The sequence below is a fragment of the Suricata suricatta genome, chromosome 5 (assembly GCF_006229205.1).
Source record: "Suricata suricatta isolate VVHF042 chromosome 5, meerkat_22Aug2017_6uvM2_HiC, whole genome shotgun sequence".
Lineage (NCBI taxonomy): Eukaryota > Metazoa > Chordata > Mammalia > Carnivora > Herpestidae > Suricata > Suricata suricatta.
Genome location: NC_043704.1, coordinates 21,791,772 through 21,804,162, shown reverse-complemented (window position 1 = coordinate 21,804,162; position 12,391 = coordinate 21,791,772). Strand labels below are relative to the sequence as shown.

Here is a 12,391-nt window from a genome sequence, read left to right as displayed (position 1 = left end):
TTTAAAGTTTTTCTTGCATTGAAATTTTAACTACATTATTTCAGTCTTTTTATTTCAATTTTTTGAAACATATCTGCCTGTTGCTTTGGTTTCCCTTTCATGTTTTAATTTTCAGACAAGCATTGGAGGAACCTAAATAGTCCATTCATGTCCATAATGACTCACTGGAAACTCTGAGAGCAAGGGCAAACACTGTCAGTGGATTCTAGTGGATGACCATCTTGGTCAAGTGGGCTTCATTCATGAGTTCTCAAATGCTAGCATGATGCAGATGTTATCTCAGGGACTGTTTTGTTTTTTGTTTAGAATCCTAATATTCTTCTAGGTAAGACAGGGATGGGGATAGGAGTGCCTACCGCAGCGGGATGGGCTCTGCAGGACTTGGATGTAAGGGCTGGGAGATTTTCCTGATCAGGACACTGGTTTTCAGGGGAAGGTTTTAACGTAAGTCCTCAGTCATATTTTGTCTTTTATGTTGCCTGAGGTTTCCACGTGCAGGTACTCACTGGTTTAATTTCTTTTGTAGAGTGGCATTTAATTTAAATCTGAAGGAAAGAGCATAAAGGAAGAAGCAAAAAAGGACCCCTCAGAATTAATGTCTCTGAGTATAAATATTTACTGTATTTTTATTGTTAGTTCTACCTCTCAAACCTCTATGTCTACCTTCCATGTGTCCTATTACACCAGTCCTGAGCTTCTCCATTGTCTTGTAGCAAATCAGATCTTATTCTCTATCTCTCTCTGGTGAGTAACCAGTTACATAATACATTCTGCTCAACTAACAGCAGTGGTTTTACGTTCAAATTAGTAGCAAAACTCAAGAGACATGATAAGCTTCATTTGATTTCACATTTAGTCAATTTGTAGGAAAATGCAGTAAAAGCAGCACAACATAATGAAGAACTCATGACTCCTGGGTGCACCTTCTGATGGACTGAAATTATTCTTTGAAATCATTCTCGTGGACTTTGGTGTACATGAAAACTGAGAGATGAGTCTGAGTGCTATTGGCCAACTGAGCTCAGGGAAACCCTCAATTGTTAAATCTCTTCAACTTTTAGGTATATTTTAGTCACATATCCTTCTATCTCCTCCAGGTTTTTGTGGCTAGATGCCATTGTCTAGTGAGAGTATATCCATCGGTTATTAATTATAAGTTATTAAGTTTAAAAATATCAACCAACTATGGACACTGTGATTGGAACATAACAACTTCAGCAAAATGCTCATCCATCCTACTTCATTATTTCTATAATTTTTAAAGTTTTTTTTTAATTTAATGTTTTATTTATTTATTATTAAGTTTTTAATTCGCTAATTTGTTAGCGTACAGCATAGTTTGACAAACTTAACAGATAAACATAGGGGAAGGGAAGGAAAAATAAGATAAAAACAGAGGGAGGCAAACCATAAGAGACTGTATTCCTCTAAATTTTTTAAATTAGAGTCGCTAATTTAGGTAACTAACCCTCTTCAGGCGACTTTGAGGTCAAAGAAAATAATACTGAGCAGCTTTAATGCTTTTTTATTGGACAAATCATTCATCCAGTTTCGTATCATTAAAAAAATGCTCACATCTGTTATTTCCTTTTCTCTTATCCTTACTTGTTGATCTTTTGCTTTTATACCTTTCTTTCATTCTCCTTCTTGTTTTTGAGCATAATGATTAAGGGCGGCTTGCACGTGCTTTTAACCTACCATGCTTAACTAGAGCTTCCCAAGACTCAATGGTTTTTGATCACATCATAGAAAATAAGACGGCATTAAAGAGAAAAAGGCGAATCCAATAAAATTTCCAAAATTAGAGAACATAAAAATAGAAACAAGGATCATTAGGATTTAACACCTGCTCATTTCTGCTAAACAAAGAATACAAAAAAGAGTAACATTCTGACAGGAATTTTAGAACAGTATAAATCCAGCAAATAGCTCCATCCCAATTCTCATTACGACGTAAGTCAAATACACTAAAGACCCTCTCATTTTTGATATGATTCTTCCTTAGATCTCTTGAAAGACTTAATGGAGCATTTGCAAGTTCCTTTTCACAGGTAATGATAATCAGGTAATAAAAGGAGTTGATTACAAATTAATTCAAGATATTGTTGCAAATTAAGTAGAGTCCTTATTTTCCTGTAACAACATCTGCATACTCATGTGTATGTTGTAGTTTTAAGAAAACTCTAAGGTTAACATTTGCTGAAAATATTTTCTTTCAAACATGATTATTTTGGAAAAAAGAACAAAGTGTACAAAACTGTTTTTCTAAACCATTTGGGCTTTGTGGCAGAAGTACACAGAAGCTTTTTTTTTTTAATGTTTTATTTATTTTTGATACAGAGAAAGACAGAGCATGAGAGGCAGAGGGGCAGAGAGAGAAGGAGACACAGAACCGGAAGGAGGCTCCAGGCTCTGAATTAGCTGTCAGCACAGAGCCTGATGCGGGGCTCGAACCCACAAATGTGAGATCTGACTGGAGCCAAAGTCAGAGGCTTAACTGACTGAGCCACCCAGGCACCCCCACAAAAGCTTTTAATTGCCAAAATGCATTACTCAAAATTAATATGATTTGATTCTGTAAAAAAAAAAAAAATCCTGGGGCTCCTGGATGGTTCAGTCAGTTAAGCATCTGACTTCAGCTCAGGTCATAATCTCACAGCTGGTGAGTTCAAGCCCCGTGTCAGTCTCTGTGCTGACAGCTTAGAGCCTGGAGCCTGCTTTGGATTCTGTGTCTCCATCTCTCTGCCTCTCCCCTGCTTGCACTCTCTATATCTCTCTCAAAAATAATAAACATTAATTTTTTTAAATCCTAATATCAATGTAGGAAATAAGTAACTGCTTGCAATTTTATAACTGTATCTGACAAATGAAACCAATGGGTTAAAGTCTGTGAGAGCAGACTTTTTTAATAAAAAACAGATTTCATACTCAAATACCCAAACTTGCAAGTTTATAAGTATGTTATAGAAATGCCCAATTTCAGTCTTTACATGAGATTTAAATAAACTCTGTGCTCAAATGTTCGCCTCAAAACAAAACTCATTCCCACAAATAGTCATATTTGGTTTTATTTAATAGGAAATTTAAAATTTAACTCTCCCTGATAAGGATTCAAGTCATTACATTTTAGAAAACTCTAAGCCCTATGATTGCAAATGCAGCAAAACACACCAGAAATCTGTTAGATAGATTATTTATTGTGCCAATGTTTTATTAGCTTAACTGATCTGTTATGTGAGAGGACCTCTGAGCCTTATAAAATGCATTCTATTTGGTACACAAGATGCAGCTATTTAAGGAAATTTGCATACTGGTGCCAACTTCCACCGGGACCTTAAGGATCGCCATTTTACTCCTGTGTACAATTCTATGAAGCATTTACTGTAGCACACTGAGTTTGTCAGGTGGTCTATTACCTGGAACTAGACAAATTTAAGGCAAAGGTACAGTCCTCCAGTTTTTCCGGAGTTTTGATACTAATGGTAAATTCAGGAATTTTCCTATCAAAGTTCAGAAATTCACAAGAAAGAAAACTCGCTGAAATCTGGGTCCTTACAGTCACATTTATTAAGGAAAAAAGATACTGATTAGAACCGGTTAAAGGAACAAATACGTAGGACACAATCTGGGAGGGGTCCAAATATGGAGTTTCTTCTTCTCTTTTTCTTGTATGGTCACAGAGAGTGTTACCTAATCTTGACCGTGATGTATGACAATATGCACAGAATATTGCCAACGGGTGAGGCTCACTCAAATTTTTTTGTTTTTTTGTCCAGAGTTTTTACTGTGATTTCATTATAAGCATATTTGATTAATTAGTCCCTCAGGTGGTTCAACTCAACCTGATGATTGATTTTGTGTAACACAAAGCCTCCACTCTCCAAAAATGGTTGGTTTTTCAGGCGTGGCCAGACTCTACCTGAAGACTGTTCCATGTACCTGATCCACTTCCAGCCATAGTTAGCTAAACTACCAGGTGTTGTTTAGAAAATCACCATTAATAAGAAAGACATTTTTATTACTCAGGAAATTCCATGTCTTTGGGAGTTTGCTTTTAGGAGCCAGGACAAAAAACAAAACTCTTTGGGTAAATCTAAATACCCTACTCCAGATGTTCATTCTCTTCCCAGACATAAGATCTATGAGAAAATAATAATACTAATAACAGCAACATGCTGCGATAACATCATAATCATATTGTATATTCTCTAGTGTGACCACAGAGAATTTTTTACACCTCCACTTAAATTTTCAGTTTTTACTCCTGAAATTTTTCTGACTCTTTTTTATGACCAGATGATGTATGCTTGTGTGTAAAAATGTAACAAAATATATAACTTCATAATCAATAAAAAATTTGCCACAATTTTGTCAAGAGATAATTGAGTACCATGTGAAAGCTAAGTATAAAATTGAATTTTCTAATAAAGGAACTTTAAGAATCCAGAAAAATAGCTAAAAGAATAAGATAAAATATCAAAATCTTATTTGAGATATCATAGATTATGAATGTATTTAATCAAAATGTGGGATGTTACCAATGATACACCTATTAACACTGAGTATAATATGCACACTAAAGTGCTTTTTGAAGGTTGTTTGTACCTACCTCTTTGCTTTTCTTCACACACACACAAAAGATTAAAAAGCTTAGAGTACTATGAGACAGAACAAAAGAAAAGAAAGGAGGATAAAGTAGAGATGAAAATCTAGCATTTGCTGAATACTTACTAGGTGTCAAACAATTTATAAGACACTGACTTTATTTCATGTAAAAAGGGGCAATTTTGTGTAACAGGTTAGAGCATGGTTGACAAACCAGATCACCTTCATTCCAAGCTAAATTTTCCACTTATCAGTGATGTTATTTTGACCAAGTTATTAATATGTTGGTGGGTCCAGTTCTTTCTATTTTGACAGAAGATAAACCAATATCTACCTCTTAAGGTCTTATGGATTGAGTTGTGGCCTCCAAAAGAGTTGCTGATGTTCTAATCTCAGTGCCTATGAGTGTCACCTTCTTTGGAAACAGTCTTTGTGCATGTAATCAATTTAAGATGGGCTCTGATCCAATTTGTCTTGTATCTTCTTAAGAAGAAAATGTCAAGTGAAAAAAGCATATAAGATAAATGTTACAAGATGATAAAGGCAATGGTTGGAATGATGCATCTGGAGCCATAAAATGCAGAGGACAGATGACTGTCGCCTCCAGCTAAAAAAAGGAAAGGAAGGATTCTACCCAGAAATTCAGAGAGAGCAAGGCCTTGCTAAACCCTTGATTTCAGACTTCTAACTTCCAGAACAGAAATATTTTTGTTGTTTTAAGCCACCTAATTTGAAGTTCTTTGTTATGTTGGTCGTAGGAAAATAATACTGAAAATTATTGGATATTTTAAAAGAGCATAATATTAAAAGAACTTAGAAGAAGGCCTAAAACATAGTAAGCACTACATAAATGTTTACTGTATTTGATTCTTATAAACATATAATAATTTTATGTTATTTTATAATAACATAAATATAAATAAATTGGGGGGTATGCCTGGGTGGCTTGGTTGGTTAAGCACCTGCTCTTGATTCTGGCTCAGGTCATGATCTCAAGACAGAGATTGAACGTGAAGTCTGGTTTAGCTCAGAGTATAGAGACTGCTCAGGATTCTCTCTCTCTCTCTCTCTCTCTGTCTCCCTCTCTCTCTCTCTCTCTCTCTCTCTTTCTCTCCCCCCCCACTCTCTCCTCTCTTTCTCTCTGCTCCTTCCTACTTATGCTTCCATTCTCTCTCTGTTCAAACAAACAAACAAACAAACAAACAAATAAGAATATGATTCTGACCTACTGACAATAAATCTAGAGATTTTTTTCTTGGACATAACTTGTAATATTATGTTTCTGGATAGGACGACCAATATGGTATTTTCCACCCATATACATTAATAACTGAGGAAGGTAACACTACACATTATTCTTTATTGCAAGTTACAATAATAATAAGTTATCAAAACTCAGATGCTCCATTACATAAACAGCAACATGAACAAGTAAGTAGAAACTTATATTTGAAAAACCATATAAAATCTATCAGAAAGAAAACTAAGACACTATGAAGGAAAGTAAAATAAGTAAGTTTATATGTAAATTCCATCAACGTTACCATTAAAAATGTTTTATTTCTGTGCAGTCACATTGATACACACATTTTCAGATTAAAATTCACACCACTTATAATAGACTAAAATTATTTTAGACACTTCTATGTATAGTAAAGAGATATTAAAGACCAAGATTACTTTCACCAATATTAATAGGACAGTATTCTTTTTTTTAATAAACCAGCAAACCCTTATAAAGTAGATTCAATAATTAATATCCAATAACCCTCCCAAATAAAAATATTCTTCAGATAAGTCTGAAGAAGAAAATGTATTACAATTTTTTTTAGTATAGTTAACCATTACACCTGAAGAGGTCTATTTAACAAAGAACATCCATATTTGCCTATCATCTTATTAATGAGCATGTGATGCCAGTTTTATGCACAATAAACCAGGTACACAAGTTCATTTCCTTCCTTTATTACATTGATATTCTCATTTAATTCTAAAACACCTAGGAACACAATCAAACATCTCCACTTCTATGAAAGTGTTGATGAAAAATATTATGATAGATGGACAACAGGTAAATTGTACTTTTATATGAGATCTTTTGCTGTATGTGGGAAACATTGTTATGCAGATGATGTGTTTTCTCAATATTTTATTTACTTCCATTAGAATATTCACATAGTTCTTCTACGAGATGTTCCAAAGAACATATCACATCAATTCTTCATAAAGGCAGATTTAACAAAACATACTTCTGAAAAAAAATTAAATGGGGACAAATTAGAATTTGTATAGGTAAATATTTTAACTTTAATAAATTTTCTGTTTGTTCTTAAATAAATCTTTTATGACAATAAGATATTTTTATACTATTTTTATTTGATGCAATTTCATTTAATATGAAAAACAATATTTTATTTTAATTTATGTTAAGAGGTAGAAGATGTTACTAAGTTTTCTTTCTGGAAAATGTACTTTTCTTATTCCATTTTTCTCTATTTTTGAAGCAAATAATATGAAATATATTCTTGTAATGGTAATATAGATTGTCTTCTACTTATAGTACTTCACATTTTCTATTTATTTAATTTTCCAGGTAAATATGTATAAAATGAATACTCTGACTAGATCAGCTCATACACAATTTATTGCTATTCATAGGTTGATTAAGTTACAGCTAACAAGGTTTGAGTCAGTAACTAGGAAAGAGTCAGTATTAGGGTAAGTACACCTATCAAACTAATTTGGCTAAATTAACATGGGATTTAAAAAATGTTTGAGACTTGTAGCAGTTATAAGTTTTATCAAGTCATTCAAGGTGTTTTACATTGCAGTACACATATACATGAGTGTCAGCAATTTTCCTGAGACTCAATCCAGAGAATTTTCCTTTATACAATTTATACATAATAATTTCTGTTTTAATACTTTGTGTCATAAAATTTAGAAGACATTTTTCAAAAGATTCCACAACTTTCACCAGGAAAAAATACTGAAGAATAGCTAATCACAGATCATTTTTAGAGTATGTACTAAACCTCTTAGGGGTAATACATCATTTATTTAAGATTCATTTGGATTTTTTAGTAATAGTTCTTATGTTTCTAGGAAAATACACATCTTAATATAAATAAGAACAAAATAAATTCAGAAGAGAAGCCAGGTAACTAAAATATAGGTTCTGGAATAAAGTACCTCATATCTAGGCTTTTTGGTTTTTGTTTGTGTGTTTGTTGTGATTGTTATTTTTTTAATGTTTTATTTATTTTTGATACAGAGAAAGACAGAGCATGAGAGGGGGAGGGGCAGAGAGAGGGAGACACAGAACCGGAAGGAGGCTCCAGGCTCTGAGCTGTCAGCACAGAGCCTGATGCAGGGCTTGAACCCATGAACTTGAGATCTGACCTGAGCCCAAGCCGGAGGCTTAACCGACTGAGCCACCCAGGCGCCCCATGATTGTTATTTTTAAACTCATTTTTAATTTTTTTTTTTTGAGAGAGAGACAGCATGAGCAGGGGAGGGTCAGAGAGAGAGGGAGACAGAGAATCTAAAGACAGGCTCCAGGCTCTGAGCTAGTTGTCAGCACAGTGTGCTCAAGCCGCACACTCAACCGACTGAGCCACCCAGGCGCCCCTTTAAATTCATTTTTATCTTCAGGCTGAAGCTTTAAAAATAGTGAAGCAAGATTTCAGAGGAAAGATCTAGAGAACTAGCTAACTCACCAATAAAAATTCACTTTTATCTTTGGAAATATTCTAACTTTTCATATAGCTTTACGTTCTCCTCATCCCATGAGATGGAGTCATGTGATCAGTCCTTCATTGCCCTCTGATTCCCACTCCACTAACAAACTATTAGAATTTAGCCCACCTTAGGACACTCTTTTTTTTTTTAAGTTTATTTATTTTGAGAGAGACAGACACAGTGCAAGTTGGGGAGGGTCAGAGAGAGGAGACAGAGAATCCCAACCAGGCTTCTCGCTGCCGGTGCTGAGCCTGACATGCGTCTTTGAACTCACAAAACTGTGAGGTCATAACCTGAACCAAATCCAAGAGTCAGTTGCTTAACCAACTGAGCCACCCAGGCACCCCTTGGATACTCTTAGATTCTGATAGATAGATAGTATCTGATAGATACTTGAATCATTTCAGATATATTTAAATTTTAAAGATTCATTAAATATAGAATTTTTGATGTGGAATTTGCAAGAGTGGTTATTGTTTTGAAGTAAAATTAGTTTTTCTATTCAAATCCTATTTTCTCCAAATTCTATTGGTTAGAATTCTCCCTAATAATTTGATTTAGAGCCTTTGCCATTTCTTATCAGAGTGCAAATATACATATCATATTTTCTCTTATGGCTATGTGGGGGAAAGAAAGCAACCATGGGTGTTGGTCAGAGAAAAATTTAGCTTAATTTTTTAATGTTGTAGTATGTACATGACAATGTATTATTCTATTAACACAAGGATCGGGTTTTTAAAGTCAGAGCAAACTCTGAATTTAAGTGGGTCTCTGAGTGGAAACGAGATTTACAATGGTGCAGACCATTCTTTTACACCCATGTGAATCTGCTGCTCAGATGATATTAGAAGTAACTGCAAATGAGATACTCAAACCTGATTCTTTGTCAGAAAGCCAATTTGGTGATTCAGTGAAGGTCTCTCAAGTTTTGGATTGGAATACACCAGAAGCAGCTGACCATTGAAGCCCATATGAAAGACAACCTACGACCTCATTACTGGCAGTTGATTGAAACTATTCCCACCACCTTACGATATCAGATGATTATAAGTCTACAAATACTGATTATCCTTTTTGTGCTGCAAAAATACAGTCAGGAAGAAGATAACACAACATATTACACAGCTCACTTATAAATTGGAAAAGGATGCTAAAATAAGCATGTTAAGAATACGTTAAGATAAGATTGAAAGGAGTTTACATTATGTCGGAAAAGATTGCTTCCTCACATATGGGGCAGATGCCTCTTATTACAGTCACCTACACACTCTGATTTTCTCCCAAGTAAGAAAAAGCAAGTCCTCAGGATCAACTGGGTTTCCATCTTGCCAATCCAACCCTTTCTTTCAGGCTGTCAGTTTCTGGGGGGTAAGCTTTTAGTAGAATGGTAAGTAGAGACTGTTGATGTGAATCTACTTCCATTGAAGTAAAGTAAAAAAAGCAACTGTAAAGTTGTTTTTCTGATTAAAGACTCAATTGTGATATATGGATACAATAAATCATCAGTCCTTGCATAAAGGTGTGACCTGAAACCTGCAGAAAGAAAAGCTAACCCAAACCTGAAGAATATGTCTATTCTTGGGAAAATAAACCATTGTTCTTTCCAGGATAAAAGAGGACTGATGTAGTCAGCTTGCCACCAAATAGTCAATCAATTTCTTATAAGTTAGATTCAGTGCTATCCCAGGAACTCAGACTTGTTTTTTCCTTATTATTGGAAACTTGGATATTTAAGCTGGAAGTATGTAGACTGACCTTACCAAGTAAGAATGCATGCTATGGTTCTGTGTATAACTTAACTTATGCAAGTTATGAATGAATCCCTCATTTGTGTATCCATCATGGCAGCAGTGGTATGACTATTGATAAAGACTGACTAACATCAACTTGTTTGCTAATTATTTTACATTTTCTGGTAAACATTAGCATGCAAGACAAAGATTCCCATACTTTGTTCCCACCATCTGCATATCTCTAACTCAAACTCATTATTCTTGATCTTTCTTTTATTTTGGACTTCTAGACTGCCTGTACCTATCCATTGGTGCTACTCTTGCTTGTCCTCAGATGTATAATTTTAAACTCCAATGATTTGCAGCTTAGTCTGCTCAACTTTATAGTTTGATGTGTCTAATAGGAATAAGTCCATGATTGGCAGTTCCAGGTGCCTGGTGATTCCATGGTGCAAGTTCAGGTCATTTATCTTTGTCAGGACAAGTATTAAAGAAGGGTTTTTTCCAAATAATACATAATTCTGGAAATGGCATGGCCTCACTCCAAAATTCCAGGGCCTTGTGTAGTGTATATATCCTACTAGGGCTTGCCGTATGTTCCATACCTCATCACTTTACCACTGAAGACATCTTCAATAACTTAGTGTCTGCCGGAGTGTGGTTAGGCTATGCAGCTAAGATAAGTAGTTCTTATTAACAGTTTTATTGTTTAACTTTCCTGTTGGTGTCAACAGAGCATCCATAGGTTCTAATAAATGTTCCAGGTATGGAATAAAATAGAAAGGGGGAGAGATGGAGTTTGAAGGTTGTCAGTGGCCAACATCAAGCACAATCAAATTATTTCCTACATTCTCATGGCAGATGGAACTCAGAATTTACTAGGCAGTCGTCTATAGTCTCTACCTTAATAACTAGGGCCCTGTGCATTGTTACTATATTCTTTTTACACCTTTTGCATATCTCCTTCTTCTTCATTTTCTTTTCTCTCTTTCTGGATTAAGCCCTACAAATTCTCTGATTCTCTGCCTGGTCTTTTTATACACCCTTATTATTTTCTTTTTGGTTTGGAATAAGGTTTCTTTCTCCCTTCTCCCCCTTTCCAGGGTTGGTTCAACAAACAAATCAAAGCATACCTCGGGGACAATCCAATTCAACACTAGAAGTAGTGAGATAAAACAGCCAAGACAAAAAACAGAGTGCATGTAAGACACTCCAAAAACATTTCCTAAAGTGCCAAGCCTTGAACGGTGTATGACTTCTTTTTAATATATTAGTACTCATAGGTTCAGGACACATCACAAGTTATTAAAACATATAAAGGACAGAAAACTAGCTAAAATGATAAAATGGAAGAATTCTCCCCAAAAAAACTTCCAGGAAGAAATTACCGCCAGAGAATTACTCAAAACAAATATAAACAATGTATCTGATGAAGAATTTAGAATAATAGTCATAAGTCTAATTTCTGGGCTTGAAAAAAGCATAAAAAACAGCAAATAATCTAATGCTGCAGAGATCAAGAGCTAAGAAATAGTTATGGTAAAATAAGAAATGTTGTAAATAATGGGGCACCTAGGTGGCTCAGTCGGTTGAATGTCTGACTTCAGCTCAAGTTATGATATCATGGTTCATGGGCTCAAGCTACACATCAAGCTCTATGCTGACAGCTGGGAGCCTAAGACCTGCTTTAGATTCTGTGTCACCCTCCCTCTCTGCTCCTCCCCCACTCACACTTTGTCTCTCTCTCTTTCTAAAAAATAAGTAAAAATTTCTAAAAATTAAAAAAAAAAGAAATGCTGTGAGGTGCAAAATAAACTAGAAACAGTGAAAGCAAGGGTGGGAGAAACAAGAGAGAATAAGTGAAATAAAAAATGAAATTATGGAAAATTATAAAGCTGAGAAAGGGTGAGGGGAGAATCAAAGACCTAAATGATTCAATAAAACAATAATATCCATATCACAGGAATTCCAGAAGAGGAAGAGAGAAAAAAAGGAGAAGAAGGTTTATTTGAACAAATCAAAGCTGAGAATTTCTGTAATCTCGGGAAGGAAACAGGCATCCAAGTCCAGGAAGCACAGAGAACTCCCGTCAGAATCACCAAAAATAGTTGAAAACCACAGTATATCATAATGAAACTGGCAAATTACAAAGATAAAGAGATAATTCTGAAAGAAGCTAGGGACAAAAAGGCCTTAAACTACAAGGGTAGATACATAAGGGTAGTAGCAGATCTGTCCACTGAAACTTGGCAGGCCAGAAGAGAGTGGCAGGAAATATTCAATGCACTGAATAGGAAAACTCTGCAGCCAAG

General features: G+C 35.0%; 1 long non-coding RNA gene across 1 annotated transcript in view; it reads right to left on the bottom strand.

Annotated features, from left to right (window-relative positions):
• Positions 1–6,739: 6,739 nt before the first annotated feature.
• The window catches only part of LOC115291048, a 16,890-nt gene continuing 11,238 nt past the window's right edge, over positions 6,740–12,391 (bottom strand). Inside the window, exon 2 of the long non-coding RNA XR_003908385.1 lies at positions 6,740–6,856. This is a non-coding gene — a long non-coding RNA (uncharacterized LOC115291048). The remainder of the gene's footprint in view (positions 6,857–12,391) is intronic.